The 14,860-nt window shown below is 45.2% G+C and overlaps 1 protein-coding gene across 9 annotated transcripts in view; it reads left to right on the top strand.

The window, feature by feature from the left end:
- The first annotated feature begins 432 nt into the window (after window positions 1-432).
- Window positions 433-14,860, top strand: part of klhdc3l (kelch domain containing 3-like) — a 182,605-nt gene continuing 168,177 nt past the window's right edge. For 4 of the 9 annotated variants that reach the window (XM_072258728.1, XM_072258720.1, XM_072258729.1 and 1 more), the window contains exon 1: window positions 435-701. The gene's annotated coding sequence lies outside the window, so the exon portion shown is untranslated. Of the gene's footprint in view, window positions 702-14,860 lie in introns of all 9 variants that reach the window. The other 5 variants (XM_072258725.1, XM_072258723.1, XM_072258724.1 and 2 more) reach the window with 3 other exon arrangements.

The raw sequence follows: 14,860 nt of genomic DNA on the forward strand, positions 1-14,860 counted from the left end.
TGTAAAAAGGTGGCATGGCCCAGGTGGTGCAGATCTTTGATGAAAGATGCAGCCCTCTGTTTTTGCAATATTTCCTTTAAGTTCTCCAACAGTGACATTTTGAAAGAAGGCAATACCACCTTCTTCCAGATATATTCCTTTAAAAAATGTGTATATATGTGTTTCAGGAATTTATTGCAGCCGGGTGGCACAGTAGTGTAGCGGTTAGCACAACGCGTGGTTTACAGAACAGGCGACATGGGTTCAATTAATTCCGGCAGCTGTCTGAGAGGAATTTGTACATTCTGTCCGTGACCATGTGTGCTTCCTCTAGATATTCCGGTTTCCAAAGTCCAAAGACATACTGGCTGATAGGTTAAAATTGGTCATTATAAATTGGCTAGGGCTAAATCGGGGGTTGTTGGGTGGTGTGGCTTGAAGGATCGGGAGGGGCTATTCCGTGTTGTATCTCAATAAAATAAATAAACATTAGAACTCGCGTTCCTGAGAGCAGAACCAACCACATGCTGCATATTTTCACATAGCAGTCATACGAGAGCGGAAACTACGAAGCGGCAGCGACGGGAGAGCGCTTGGCCTGTCGTGGTTGTTAACCATCCGCTACAGTAGAGGGCAGCACTGATCAAGCAACCAGAAGGAGTAAATTGACAATAGGGCGGTGCCTACTCTGTGCTGAAGCTTCTCGGCGGAGCGGATGGTGGGTGAGTGAAGTGTGAACCTCCTATTTATGGTGTGGTACTGTACTCTTTTTGGAGTTTATAGCAGTGAGCGGTCATTAGAGGGGTTGGCGTGTGGTTGCACGGAGAGAGTGGAATGTCACCCAGATAGAAAACACATGGATACTCTGCGAATTGTAACAACTTTGTGAAACCAACTGTAGTTCATTCCGTCAGCGTGGAACTGTTAACTTTCTTTCCATCAACTCATTCTTAATATTATTATCTTTAAACCGGATCGCAGGCGTTTATACTGTTAATAAACGTTCCGATGACTTTTAGTAGGCTGTCCTGACGATAATGCAAACGCATAACATGCCAGAATTTCTTAATTAAAGCCCGAGATGCAGGTTTAAAGTACAGCGTTTTAACGGCAAGATTTTGGGCAGTTTCCTTCGATTGAAAGGTGCTGTCCGGATTCTGATGTAATGTGTGTCCCAGAGGCTGGCCGCTCTGTGTTAGATAATAGTTTAGACTCGCTGGCGCTAAGTTACCCAAGCTCGGTTGTGTTGAGTCGTCGGCAAGTCCGCGTGAATTGTGTAAGCTGGTACTGTTAAGGCTTGTTTCCAAAACTTTTTTTTAAATTACGTCCTCAAGATGATCAAATTACTGCCTCGACACTGAGCACCGGGGTTATCACAAAAAACACACGCGGGCACATACCCACACCAACCTTGTGGAAAGATGCCTGGGGAAATGACCGAAAACTTAACCAGATAGCTAGGCTCTAAATAAAATCTAGAAGCTTTGGCGGTTTTTGCGCTCAACAGCTGAAGCCACCTTTAAATTCAAGGGATGCGGAGAGTAGAATTGGGGCAACATGTTTATCTTGGAAGATTGTAGATCAAATATCACAGAGTTAGGGAGGGGGCTAGATCACGGATACAGTTTTGTTTCACGGTGACGACTTGGGTGGGAAACAAATAGGGATCACATTCTCCTCGCTCAGGAGTACAGAGGTATGAAGCTCGGGCATGAGTGGCCCTACTGAACTTTGTTGGTTGTGTCAGAGACTGGGAGCTCTCACAGCAAGTCCGATCACGTTTTTGCTTGAGGGTTCTGCGTGAGGAACTCTTTCCATGACTGGCATTCTGTCTCAATTCAAATTTACGTTGGATGACTACCATGTTTTTTAAAGGCCTTAATTTTAATATTTAAGGTAGCGTGACAGGATGCTTTGGCTGTAGGGAAAGAGAGGGTATTATCTAAGGCTAGCCCATTCCGTTATGTCATGTTTTATGTCAGCGCGCGCGACTCATCCACATCTATCTACAGCAAATGTTTACGTAGCAGCTCTTCTGCGTAAAAATTGCACTGTGGTATGAGGCACTGGTTAGTCCTCTTCCTGATGCCCAAGAGCAGAAAATCGTACAAAAGTGGTGTATCCAACCTAGTCCATCACAGAAAAAGACCCCCCTCCCTAACTATTAAGCACGGCTGTAAGGACCGCTGCCACAAGCAAGCAGCGTATATCAAGAACGCCCACCATCCAGCCATGCTGTCATCTCATGGTGCCATCAGGAAGGAGGTATAGAAGCCTTAGGCCCCCCACCGTCAGATTCAGGAATGGTTACAATCCTTCAACCATCAGGTCCTGAAACAGTGTGGAGAACTCCCACCTTAACTCCAAAGTGATTCCACAATCTACAGACTCACTTTCAAGCACTCTGCAACTTGTATTCTCGGTGTTGTTTATTTATCATTATTACTACTATTACTTGTTTTTGGAATCTGCTCAATTTGTTGTCTTTCACATTGGTTGTTTGTCAGTCTTTCTGTGTAATTTTTCATTGATTCTATTTTTTTTTGTTTTACAATGAATGCCTGCTAGAGAATGAATCTCAGGTTTGCATATGGTGACACATATGTACTTTGATACATTTACTTTGAACTTTAAACTTTTGAACTTGAACAGAAATTGTGGTATATGTTGCCAAAAGCGGCTGGCTTTCAAAAAGGTAGCACACTTCATATTTTTCCATCTAGTTACTGAAAAGGAGGACATTGATTCATTACAATAGTTTACAAATGTGAAGAAAAACTGCAGACATTGGAAATCTGGAATTAAAAACAGAAAATGCTGGAAACTTTCAGCAGGTCAGCCAGCATATGTGGAAAGAAACAGCCAGTGTTTCAGATTCGGGAGATTCTTGGGCAGCTTTTAGTAATTTTTCTAAGGGGGAGGTTTTTGATTTGTTAGAACAGCAGTCAGTACTTTTCAATAGAATCAAACATTCAGTAGCCGCTTCATTACACCGTGCTAATGCAAATATCTAATTAGCCAATCATGTGGCAGCAACTCAGTGCAAAAAAACCCCTGCCACAACCCCCAAACCACCACTACTTTAAGATTTCCTGTCAGTCACCTTGTGTAAGATACTCTTGTGCCTAGCGTCTCCTCATGGATATATAATCAATCTATGTGTATAAACTGTATACAATAACTGTATACAACTGTATACAAATATACAATCTATGTGTATTTGTTTTTGTTGTGCTTTTTTATTATCATTGTATTTTTATCTTTAGTGTACGTGTTTTTTATTTGTGCTCTGTCGGATCCAGAGTAAGAATTATTTCATTCTCCTTTACACTTGTGTTCTGGAAATGACATTAAACTATCGTGAATCATGAATGAACAGTTCCTTTCCCTCCACAGGTTCTGCTCAGCCCACTGATTTTTTCCACCCAGCAGTTTAGTTGGAAGACATTGATTTAGAGTTGACTCCTTGTTAACCAGAATCAGGTTTATTATCACCGGTATGTGTCGTGAAATTTGTGAACTGAGCAGCAGTATACAATGCAATACATAATATAGAAGAGAAAAATAAATCAATCAATTACAGCAAGTGTGTGTGTATATGTATGTATGTGTGTGTGTGTATATGTGTGTATATATATATATATATATATATAGCAAAAACAGAAATAATACATTTTTTAGAAAGTGTGGTAGTGTTCACGGTTTCAATATCCAAAGTCCATTTAGGAATCGGATGACAAAGGGGAGGAAACTGTTCCTGAATCGCTGAGTGTGTGCCTTCAGGTTTCTGTACCTCCTACCTGATGGTAACAGTGAGAAGAGGGCATGACCTGGGTGATGGGGGTCCTTAATGATAGACATTGCCTTCCCGAGGCACCGCTCCTTGAAGGTGCAAACATGAGGAAATCTGCAGATCCAAGCAACACACTCAAAATGCTGGTGGAACGCAGCAGGCCTGGCAGCATCTATAGGAAGAAGTATGGTTGACATTTCAGGCCGAGACAGCGACTGTACTTCCTTGAAGATGTGTTAGATACAATGGAGGCTAGTACCCAAGATGGAGCCGACTAATTTTACAACTTTCTGTAACTTCTTTCAGTCCTGTGCAGTTGCCTCCTCCCCGCCGTCCCGGGAACTTAAATTACTCACTCTCTCCACTCCTAATCCCTCTGAGGATTGGTTCATGCCCTGACATCTTCCCCTTCCTGAAGTCCACAATCGGCTTTTTCATCGGACTGACACTGAGTGCAAGGTTGTTGCTGTGACATCACTCAACTAGCTGGTATATCTCTCTCCTGTACACTCTCTCTCCATCTGAGATTCTGCCAGCAATGGTTGCATCATCAGAGTGAATTTATAGATGGTATTTGAGCAATAGCTAGCCCCACTGTCCTGGGTGTAGAGAGAGTAGAGCAGTGGGCTAAGCACACGCCCCTGAGGTGTGCCAGTGTTGACTGTCAGCGAGATGGAGATGTTGTCACCAATCCACACAGATTGTGGTCTTCCGATTAGGAAAACCATAAGGCATAGCAGAATCTGCCCTTTCAGTCTATTGTGTCTGCTCCGCCATTCCATCATGACTGATCCCGGATCCCACTCAACCCCATACATGTACATTCTCGCCATATTCTTTGATGTCCTGACCAATCAGGAGACTTATCAACTTCCGCTTTAAATACCCACGAACTTGGCCTCCACCACAGTCTGTGGCAGAGCATTTCACAGATTAACTACTCTCTGGCTAAAAAATAATTCCTCCTTACCTGTGTTCTAAAAGGTCGCCCCTCAATTTTGAGGCTGTGCCCTCTAGTTCTCAGTACCCCCACCATAGGAAACATCCTCTTCATGTCCACCTTATTTAATCCTTGCAACATTCAGTAGGTTTCAATGAGATTCCACCCCCCCCCCCATATTCTAAATTCCAGTAAGTACAGGCCCAAAGCCATCAAATGCTCCTTATAAATAACCCCTTCATTCCTGGAATCATCCTCTTGAACCTCCTGTGGACTCTCTCCAATGACAACACATTCTTTCTGAGATATGACACCCAAAACTATTTTGTCTCAGCATCATCTCCTTGCTTTTTTATTTGAAGTCGAGGACCCAGTTGCAGAGGGAGGTACAGAGGCCCAGGCTCTATAACTTATCAATCAAGATTGTGCAAATGATGGTGGTAAATGCTGAGCTGTAGTCAACAAATAGCATCCTGACATAGGTGCTTGTATTGTCCAGGTGATCTAAGGCAGCATGAAGAGCCATTGAGATTGTGTCTGCCATTGGTCTATTGTGGTGATAGGCAAATTGCAATGGGTCCAGGTCCTTGCTGAGGCAGGAGTTCATTCTGGCGATGACCAACCTCTCAAAGCGTTTCATCAGTATTGACGTGCCTGCCTCTGGACGATGGTCATTAAGGCAGCTCACACTACTCTTCTTAGGCACTGGTATAATTGTTGCCTTTTGGAAGCAGGTGGGAACTTCTGACCGTAGCAGCGAGAGGTTGAAAATATCCTTGAATACACCCGCCAGTTGGGTGGCACAAGCTTTCAGAGCCTTACCAGGTACTCCATCGGGGCCTGCTGCCTTGTGAGAGTTCACCCTCTTGAAAGACAGCCTGACATAGGCCTCCAAGACAGAGATCACAGGGTCACCGGGTGTTCAAGCGTATATAGATTGACTCCTAATGTTAGGGTAGAAAGGGAGAATTTGCCTTTGAACCTGACGAAATAGTCAAGTTTAGGGGTTGGTTATTTCTGACAGGGTCTGAAATGATGGTTTTGCTTTGACCATATTTAGCTGATGTAAGTTCCTGGTTGCTAAGCAGTTTGAAGAGAGTGGGAGGGATGTATTGTTAAGGTAGAACTACGTGGCTTCAGTGTGCCGAGATGAATGGACAGTGTGTTTTAGGAAGATGTACGGAGCAATGTAAAGTTAACTACAAAGATGCAAGAATGAATGTCTGAACTTGCTCAACTCACTTAAGGCCAAGAGGATTGTACATGGCCAAGAGTATCTCTTATCACCCCAGGACAAGTTCCCTGAGTTACCTTAAACCAGTTCTCCAACTTCCCCAATCTCACTCCATCCCTTCCCTAGTTACCTGCTGCTAAGAAGTAAAGAGAACTCAAGCTGTTTTCCTTCTGAGCGACACACACAAAATGCTTGAACTCAGCAGGTCAAGCAGCATCTATAGAGAGGAAATAACAATCAGTGGTTCGAGCTGAGATCCTTCTTCAGGACCAAAAAGAAAGGGGGAAGAAACAAAAATTGGGAGGTGGGGGGAGGGGAAGTAGTACGGGCTGGCTGGGGACAGCTTGGTGCTCTTCCTCCTTCCCCCACCCTCCATGATCCACTGCCCTGTCCTATCAGAGTCCTCCTTCAGCCATTTCCTCTTCCACCTATTACCTCCCAGCTTCTTTCTTCATCCCCTCTGTTACAACCTTCTGTTTGTGGTTAGGATCTAACGATTCTTTTTCCATCAGGTAGGAGGCTACATAGCATTCGGACCAGGACCACCAGACCGAGAAAAAAGTTACTTTCCCCAAGCAGTAAGGCGGATCAACTCCTCCACATCCCCAACACCAGGAGTGCCAGTCCCTTTATGTACAGACACTCCTGCGCCTAACGTCATTTTATGGGCATGCCATCAGTCAATGTATATAAGCTGTCTGTGTACAGTATTTGTGTTGTGTTTTTATTCTTATTTTGTTCTTTGTCTTTTTGTATGTGCTGCATTTGATCTTGATTAATGATCATTTCATTCTCCTTTACACTTGTGTACTGGAAATGCCATTAAACAATTACGAATCTTGAATGAATGTTTTCTGTGTATCTACATAGCTGTGTCGAATACAGGAGAACAGAGTGAAGTACTCAACATCAACAGGGTAAACCCACCTTCCTTTTTATCTAAATCCATAACTTGAGCCTGTGCAGTGAGCAACAGAAAAGGGTGGCAATGCTAATTTAAACAACAGGAATTCTGCAGATGCTGGAATTTCAAGCAACCCACATCAAAGTTGCTGGTGAATGCAGCAGGCCAGGCAGCATCTGTAGGAAGAGGTGCAGTCGACGTTTCAGGCCGAGACCCTTCGTCAGGACTAACTGAAGGAAGAGCGAGTAAGGGATTTGAAAGTTGGAGGGGGAGGGGGAGATCCAAAATGATAGGAGAAGACAGGAGGGGGAGGGATAGAGCCAAGAGCTGGACAGGTGATAGGCAAAAGGGGATATGAGAGGATCATGGGACAGGAGGTCCGGGAAGAAAGACGGTGGGGGGGGGTACCAGAGGATGGGCAAGAGGTATATTCAGAGGGACAGAGGGAGAAAAAGGAGAGTGAGAGAAAGAATGTGTGCATAAAAATAAGTAACAGATGGGGTACGAGGGGGAGGTGGGGCCTTAGCAGAAGTTAGAGAACTCGATGTTCATGCCATCAGGTTGGAGGCTACCCAGACGGAATATAAGGTGTTGTTCCTCCAACCTGAGTGTGGCTTCATCTTTACAGTAGAGGAGGCCGTGGATAGACATGTCAGGATGGGAATGGGATGTGGAATTAAAATGTGTGGCCACTGGGAGATCCTGCTTTCTCTGGCGGACAGAGCGTAGATGTTCAGCAAAGCGGTCTCCCAGTCTGCGTCGGGTCTCGCCAATATATAAAAGGCCACACCGGGAGCACCGGACGCAGTATATCACCCCAGTCGACTCACAGGTGAAGTGTTGCCTCACCTGGAAGGACTGTTTGGGGCCCTGAATGGTGGTAAGGGAGGAAGTGTAAGGGCATGTGTAGCACTTGTTCCGCTTACACGGATAAGTGCCAGGAGGGAGATCAGTGGGGAGGGATGGGGGGACGAATGGACAAGGGAGTTGCGTAGGGAGCGATCCCTGCGGAATGCAGAGAGAGGGGGGGAGGGAAAGATGTGCTTAGTGGTGGGATCCCGTTGGAGGTGGCGGAAGTTACGGAGAATAATATGTTGCACCCGGAGGCTGGTGGGGTGGTAGGTGAGGACCAGGGGAACCCTATTCCTAGTGAGGTGGCGGGAGGATGGAGTGAGAGCAGATGTACGTGAAATGGGGAGATGCGTTTAAGAGCAGAGTTGATAGTGGAGGAAAGGAAGCCGCTTTCTTTAAAAAAGGAAGACATCTCCTTCGTCCTAGAGTGAAAAGCTTCATCCTGAGAGCAGATGCGGCGGAGATGGAGGAATTGCGAGAAGGGGATGGCGTTTTTGCAAGAGACAGGGTGAGAAGAGGAATAGTCCAGATAACTGTGAGAGTCAGTAGGCTTATAGTAGACATCAGTGGATAAGCTGTCTCCAGAGACAGAGACAGAAAGATCTAGAAAGGGGAGGGAGGTGTTGGAAATGGACCAGGTATACTTGAGGGCAGGGTGAAAGTTGGAGGCAAAGTTAATAAAGTCAACGAGTTCTGCATGCGTGCAGGAAGCAGCGCCAATGCAGTCGTTGATGTAGCGAAGGAAAAGTGGGGGACAGATACCAGAATAGGCACGGAACATAGATTGTTCCACAAACCCAACAAAAAGGCGGGCATAGCTAGGACCCATACGGGTGCCCATAGCTACACCTTCAGTTTGGAGGAAATATGAGATGCTGCCTGGCCTGCTGCGTTCACCAGCAACTTTGATGTGTGTTGCAATGCTAATTTACTCTGTCAGGGTTTTTAGTAGAGAAAGAAGAATCTTTTGAAAATGGAATACTCTTATCTCTCTTGCTTCTGAGTAAGGTGATAATGGATTTGAGTTCAGATACAGCTGACTCTTACTTCTGATGAAAGGTCACTGGTGTGAAATATTAACCGTGTTTCCATTTCCACATAGGGCGAGGGTCACTAACTTTAAATTCCTTGGCACTATCATATCAGAGGATCTGATCTGGGACTAGCACACAAGTGGCATTTTAAAGAGAGAATGGCAGCACCTCGCCTTTATTAAGTGTTTTTGCAGGTTCACTATATCACCTAGAATGTAGAGAAACTGCGCTGTGGAGATGATCCTGATTAGTTGCATCACGGCCTGGTATGGAAACACCAATGCCCAATAATTGGGAAAGCCTGCTGACAGTGGTGGGTGCAGCCCAGTCCATCACAGGAAAAGCCCCCCCCTCCACCCACCACTGAGCGCAAGGAGCACTGTCGCAGGAAAGTAGCATCCGACATCGAGGATGGCCACCATCCAGGCTATCAGTGCTGCCGTCAGGAAGGCACTACCAGCTTCAGGAACAGTTATTACCCTTCAACCATTAGGGTTCTGAAATAGTGTCCATAACGGCATTCACCTCAAATCTGAACTGACTCTGTAGTGTTCTCGTGCAGTGTGTTGAAACTCTGACTAAACACCAAGTTAAACCGGAGCCAATGAAGACAGAGTCGTAGTAAGGTTAACCATTTACTGTTCACTCTTCCACATTAATGTCGTATGGTGAAAACTGTTGATAAAAAAATACAAACATATACAGCATCTGTTTCATTCTGGAGACCACACGCGCTCTCTTCTTTTTGCGAGTGTCTCCAGCTGCCACAAGTAGCGGGCGAGGGGGTCGCGTCAAACCGCCATCGGCCTCAAGTCGACCCCGCGTTTGAAATTGAAAAGCCGGCATGCACGCTGCCCCAACCGCCGCTTCCTTAACAGAAACCGCGTTAATATTTTTACTTCAAATACTTCCTTATGAACTTGCGGCGTTGCTTCTGTGTTTCTTTGTGGGGAGCAACGGAGCTCTTCACAACCATGCTGCATGCATGCAACCACCTTTATATCTTCCCAAACCGGTTTCACATAAGACGCGATGAAACTGGAGGTGATGTCATCGCATGCCATGATATACTGTAGACAATGAATTTACCTTTGTTAGACTGTAACTTAATTATCAACCTTTAACTTTAACCAGAAAATAGTTACAAACAAATCGTTTAAAACGTAGACCCAACAAAGTCAAATAGATGCCTTAAGGGCAACACACTCCCCGCCTGACCTTTGTAAGGTCACTATAAACATGGTATAGAACTTTAATCTCTAGATCAGTCTTTAGGTAGAAGTAGAACGACCTCTGTAACTGGTCTCAGGTTTCCTTTTCAGGGTTCATTGTAAAGATGTGAACCGGTTGACTGCCTGCTCTTTGTTGTTTGCCAGGCGCTGGCATGGTACTCTGAATGGTAGTGGGGTGACCCAGTTGTTTGCTTCGTCTCTAAAGACCTTTGTGTCCATTATTTTTAAGAAGATGGCGTCTTCCACTGATGGAGCAAGTTTATTATCGTGCTTAGTTTGAGCGAAGACTGACTGTCCCAGTGTCTTCTCAGTTACTTTACTATGCTCATGCCTTTGTTGTGCTTCCTTGATACACATAACACTTGTGAAGGGCTGAGAAATTGAATGGCGGCCACTCTCTAGCACGTTAGTCTTGAGCGTGTTAACTGTCGGTTTGTGTACGTTGCCAGGGCACACCTCTCCTATCACCACCCAGCCCAGATCCAGACGTTGGGCGAAGGGGGCGTTGTGTGGTCCATTGACCTGCTACCTGACTTTGTGCACCCTAAGAACGTCTCTTCCGAGTAGCAGGAACATTTCTGCTTCCGGATCCAGTTCTGGGATGTGCTTGGCAATGTGGTGGAGATGGAGCTGGTGTAACACTACGCTTGACGTTGGAATCTGGGATCGGTTATTCAAGATCTCATTGCACTCTAAGAGTGGAGGGAGACTGATGACGACTTTGCCATCCAGCAACTCGAGCTGGAAGCCTTCTGCCTTCCTGCCATATGTTTCTGCAATGCCAGAGCAAGTTCTGAGGTAGTATGGGAATGGATTACCCTTTACACTGAACAACTCGAAGTACTCTGGTCTCACTAGTGAGCAGTCGCTCTGGTCGTCCAGAATTACATAGGCTTTGATGGCCTTGTCTTTGGCTCGCTTTGGGTATACCTTAGTGAGGCAGATCTTTGAGCACAAACAGCTTGACTGGCCTGGACTGTAAACTTCTGCGCAGCTTGAGCTGACAATAGTTGTATCAGAGTGATCCTCTCCCACCCCGCCATCCTCTTGTGGGAGCGGAGGAGCCTTGACAGTTTGAAGTAACGGGCTGGGATGCATGGCTCCATCGTGATTAGTGCTGTTACATTCCGAACTCTTTACGGGGAATGTGCACTCTTTAGCGAGGTGGGAGGTAGAGGAACAGCACTTAAAACATTTTCTTTTTTCCTTGAGAAGGGCCTTTCTTTCGTCAAAGGGTTTGTTTCGGAACATTCTGCATTTTTTGAGGGGGTGGGGTTTGTTGTGCAATGGACAATTCTTGCTAGGATCATCGTTGATTGCGGAGACTTTGGTTTTATGTACTGAGATGGGTTTATTGATGACAAAATTGTTCAAAATGGGTTTGACTGGGTTGGTGTGAGTTGTGGTGCTGCCTTGATTTATGAAGCTAGGGTCGTTCCGCCTCTTCGCCTCCTTGCACACAAACCTACTAAAATACTCAAAAGGAGGGAATCGACCAGTGTTCTCTTCCTTGTACTCTGAGCCTGTAGACACCCACCTTTCCTGCAGCCCAAATGGAAGCTTGTCCACAATTGGTCCAACTCCTCGTGAGGTATCCAAATATGACAGGCCAGTTAAATAGCCGTCTTCTTTAGCACCTTGAATCTCCATGAGTAAATCTCCGAGTTCTCATAATTTAGCTGACACTCGAGGAAAATTGTCCAGCCGTTCAAATAGCACCCTCTCAATAATTTCAGGGGCCGCATAGCAGTCCCGAATTCTCTCTCATGCTTTGTGTAAGACCAGCTTGGGGTTGTTGACATACACTGAGCATATGCATTTCACCTGTTCACTTGATTCCTTTCCCAGCCATTTAGTCATAAGGTCCAACTCTTGGGTTGCTGTGAGCTGGACTCTGCCGGTGGCACTGGTGAATAAGGAGCACCACGCATGGTCATTTTCAGGCTTATCGTCAAACTGGTACATTCCTGAATTGACAAGGTCTCGTCACGCTAAATACTGTGCCAAGGGTTCTGCTGCAGATTGCATGCTAGCTGGGGGAATATGTTGGGGGCATATGACTGAGCGTGTACGTTCATGATGAGATTTGATGTTCTGACTTCAGACTTTGTCTCTGATCTCACCGGATCTGGTAAGTTTGGTGTCGGGAAGTATTCGTAGTCAGTGCTTTCATAATTGAGTTTGTGGCAAGGGTGCAATTGTGAGTTGTCTTCCCCAGGTGGACGCGATGCAACAAAGCTTCCCTGTGATTTCACATGAGATGAGATGCCAACAGGCAAGTATGAAGAGGGAGAATGAATCTGCAGGTCAATTTGAGATTGAACATATTCGCTGGTGCGTCCCAATTTGGCCCTTTCTGACATAGATTTTCCTGCTTCGTCTAGAACGTGCATTTCTTCAGCATTTTCCAACACTTGTGCTTCCACCATGGCCACATCAGCTTCTCGTTGTAGCGTCAGCACTTCTAACTCTATCTATCTTTGCCTTTTCCTTCTGGTTTTCTGCTTCTCTGGCAACTTTTTCCATTTTCAGTTTTGCTTCTTGGTTAGCGTAAGACGCTCGCACCTTGGCGGCTTCTGCTTTAACTCTTGCGAGGGCAGCCACACTTGAAGACGTCCTACTGCTCTTAGCGCTGAGTGCAAGCGACTTGATGCTTGATCGCGAAGCCATTGTACCACTTGTCAAAACATCTAATGATTTTGCCTTTTCACTGTAGTGTTCTCGTGCAGTGTGTTGAAACTCTGACTAAAGACCAAGTTAAACCGGAGTCAATGAAGACAGAGTGGTAGTCAGGTTAACCATTTACTGTTCACTCTTCCACATTAACATCGTATGGTGAAAACTGTTGATAAAAAAATACAAACATATACAGCATCTGTTTCATTCTGGAGACCACACGCGCTCTCTTCTTTTAGCGAGTGTCTCCAGCTGCCCCAAGTAGTGGGCGAGGGGGTCGCGTCAAACCGCCATCGGGCTCGAGCCAACCCCGCGTTTGAAATGAAAAGCCGGCATGCGCACTGCCCCAACCGTCGCTTCCTTAACAGAAACTGCGTTAATATTTTTACTTCAAATGCATTCTTATGAACTTGCGGCGTTGCTTCTATAATGTTTCTTTGTGGGTAGAAACGGAGCTCTTCACGATCATGCTGCACGCATGGCACCCACCTTCAGAACCTTCCCGAACCGCTTGCACATAAGACGCGACGAAACCGGAGGTGACGTCATCGCATGCCGCGATATGCCGTGGACAATGAATTTACCTTTGTTATACTGTAACTTAATTATAAACCTTTAAATTTAACTAGAAAATAGTTACAAACAAATCGTTTAAAACATAGACCCAACAAAGTCAAATAAATGTCTTAAGGGCAACACAGATTCCTTAAGCTACAGACTCACTTTCAAGGATTCTGCATCTCAATAGTGTCATCTAACACTCCAGCACAGAAGTAGGCCTTTTGACCCATCTAGTCCATGCCATGCCATTAATCTGCTATTCCCATTGACTAACACCAAGACCTTAGCCCTCTATACCCCTCTCACCCATGTACTTACCCAAATTTCTCTGAAATGTTAAAATTGAATCCACATCCACCACTTGCACTGGCAGCTCACTACCCTCTGAGTGAACAAGTTCCCTCTCATGTTCTCCTTAAACATTTCACCTTTCACCCTTAACCCATGACCTCTAGCTCCAGTCTCACCCAACCTCAGTGGAAAAAGCCTGTTTGTGTTTACCTTATCTATACCCCTCATAATTTTGAATTCCTCTATCAAATCTCCCCACAGTTTTCTGTGTTCCTGTGAATGAAGTCCTGACAATGATTCCTCATTCTAGGGCCCTCAGCCAGAGAAACATCTCCTTATGTCCACATTATCAAGTTCTGTAGGAAGCTTGGAAGCTGCAATGAGCTTTTAACTTGGAAAATGTATCAATGTATGCCCATTCAGCAAACCTACTATCCCATTCCTCCATAGCAACCATATTTTTTCTCGTGGTAAGGAGACTAAAACTGTACACAGTATTCGAGATGCCATTTCGCCATGTAACATGGATGTAACAAAACACATTGATGAGGATGTAACACAACACATTGATGAAGGTAGAGCAGTAGATGTAGTGTATATAGATTTCAGTAAAGCATTTGATAAGGTACACCATGCAAGGCTCCTTGAGAAAGTATGGAGACATGGGATCCAAGGAGGCCTTGCTTTGTGGATCCAGAATTGGCTTGCCCACAGAAGGCAAAGGGTGGTTGTAGATGGTTTGTATTCTGCATGGAGGTCGGTGACCAGTGGTGTTCCGCAGGGATCTGTTCTGGGACCTTTCCTCTTTGTGATTTTTATAAATGACCTGGATGAAGAAATAGAAGGATGGGTTAATAAGTTTGCTGATGACACACAAAGGTTGGAGGTGTTGTGGACAGTCAGGAAGGTTGTCAGAGGTTACAGAAGGAGATCGATAGGTTGCAGAACCAGGCTGAGAAGTGGCAGATGGACTTCAACCCAGATAAGTATGAAGTGGTTCATTTTGGTAGGTCCAATTTGAAGACAGAATATAATATAAATGGTAAGACTCTTGGCAGTGTGGAGGATCTGAGAGATTTTGAGGTGTGTATCTATAGGACACTCAAAGCTGCTGCACAGATTGGCAGTATTGTTAAGAAGACATCTGCTGTGTTGGCATCCATCAAACATAAGATTGAGTTCAAGAGCCGTGACATAATGTTACAGCTATATAATACCTTGGTCAGACCCCACTTGGAATACTGTGTTCAGTTCTGGTCACCTCACTACAGGAAGAATGTAGGTATAGAGAGAGTACAGAGGAGATTTACAAGGATGTTGCCTGGATTGGAGGGCGTAACTTATGAGGATAGGTTGAGTGAACT

This window comes from Mobula birostris, chromosome 5 (assembly GCF_030028105.1).
Source record: "Mobula birostris isolate sMobBir1 chromosome 5, sMobBir1.hap1, whole genome shotgun sequence".
NCBI lineage: Eukaryota > Metazoa > Chordata > Chondrichthyes > Myliobatiformes > Myliobatidae > Mobula > Mobula birostris.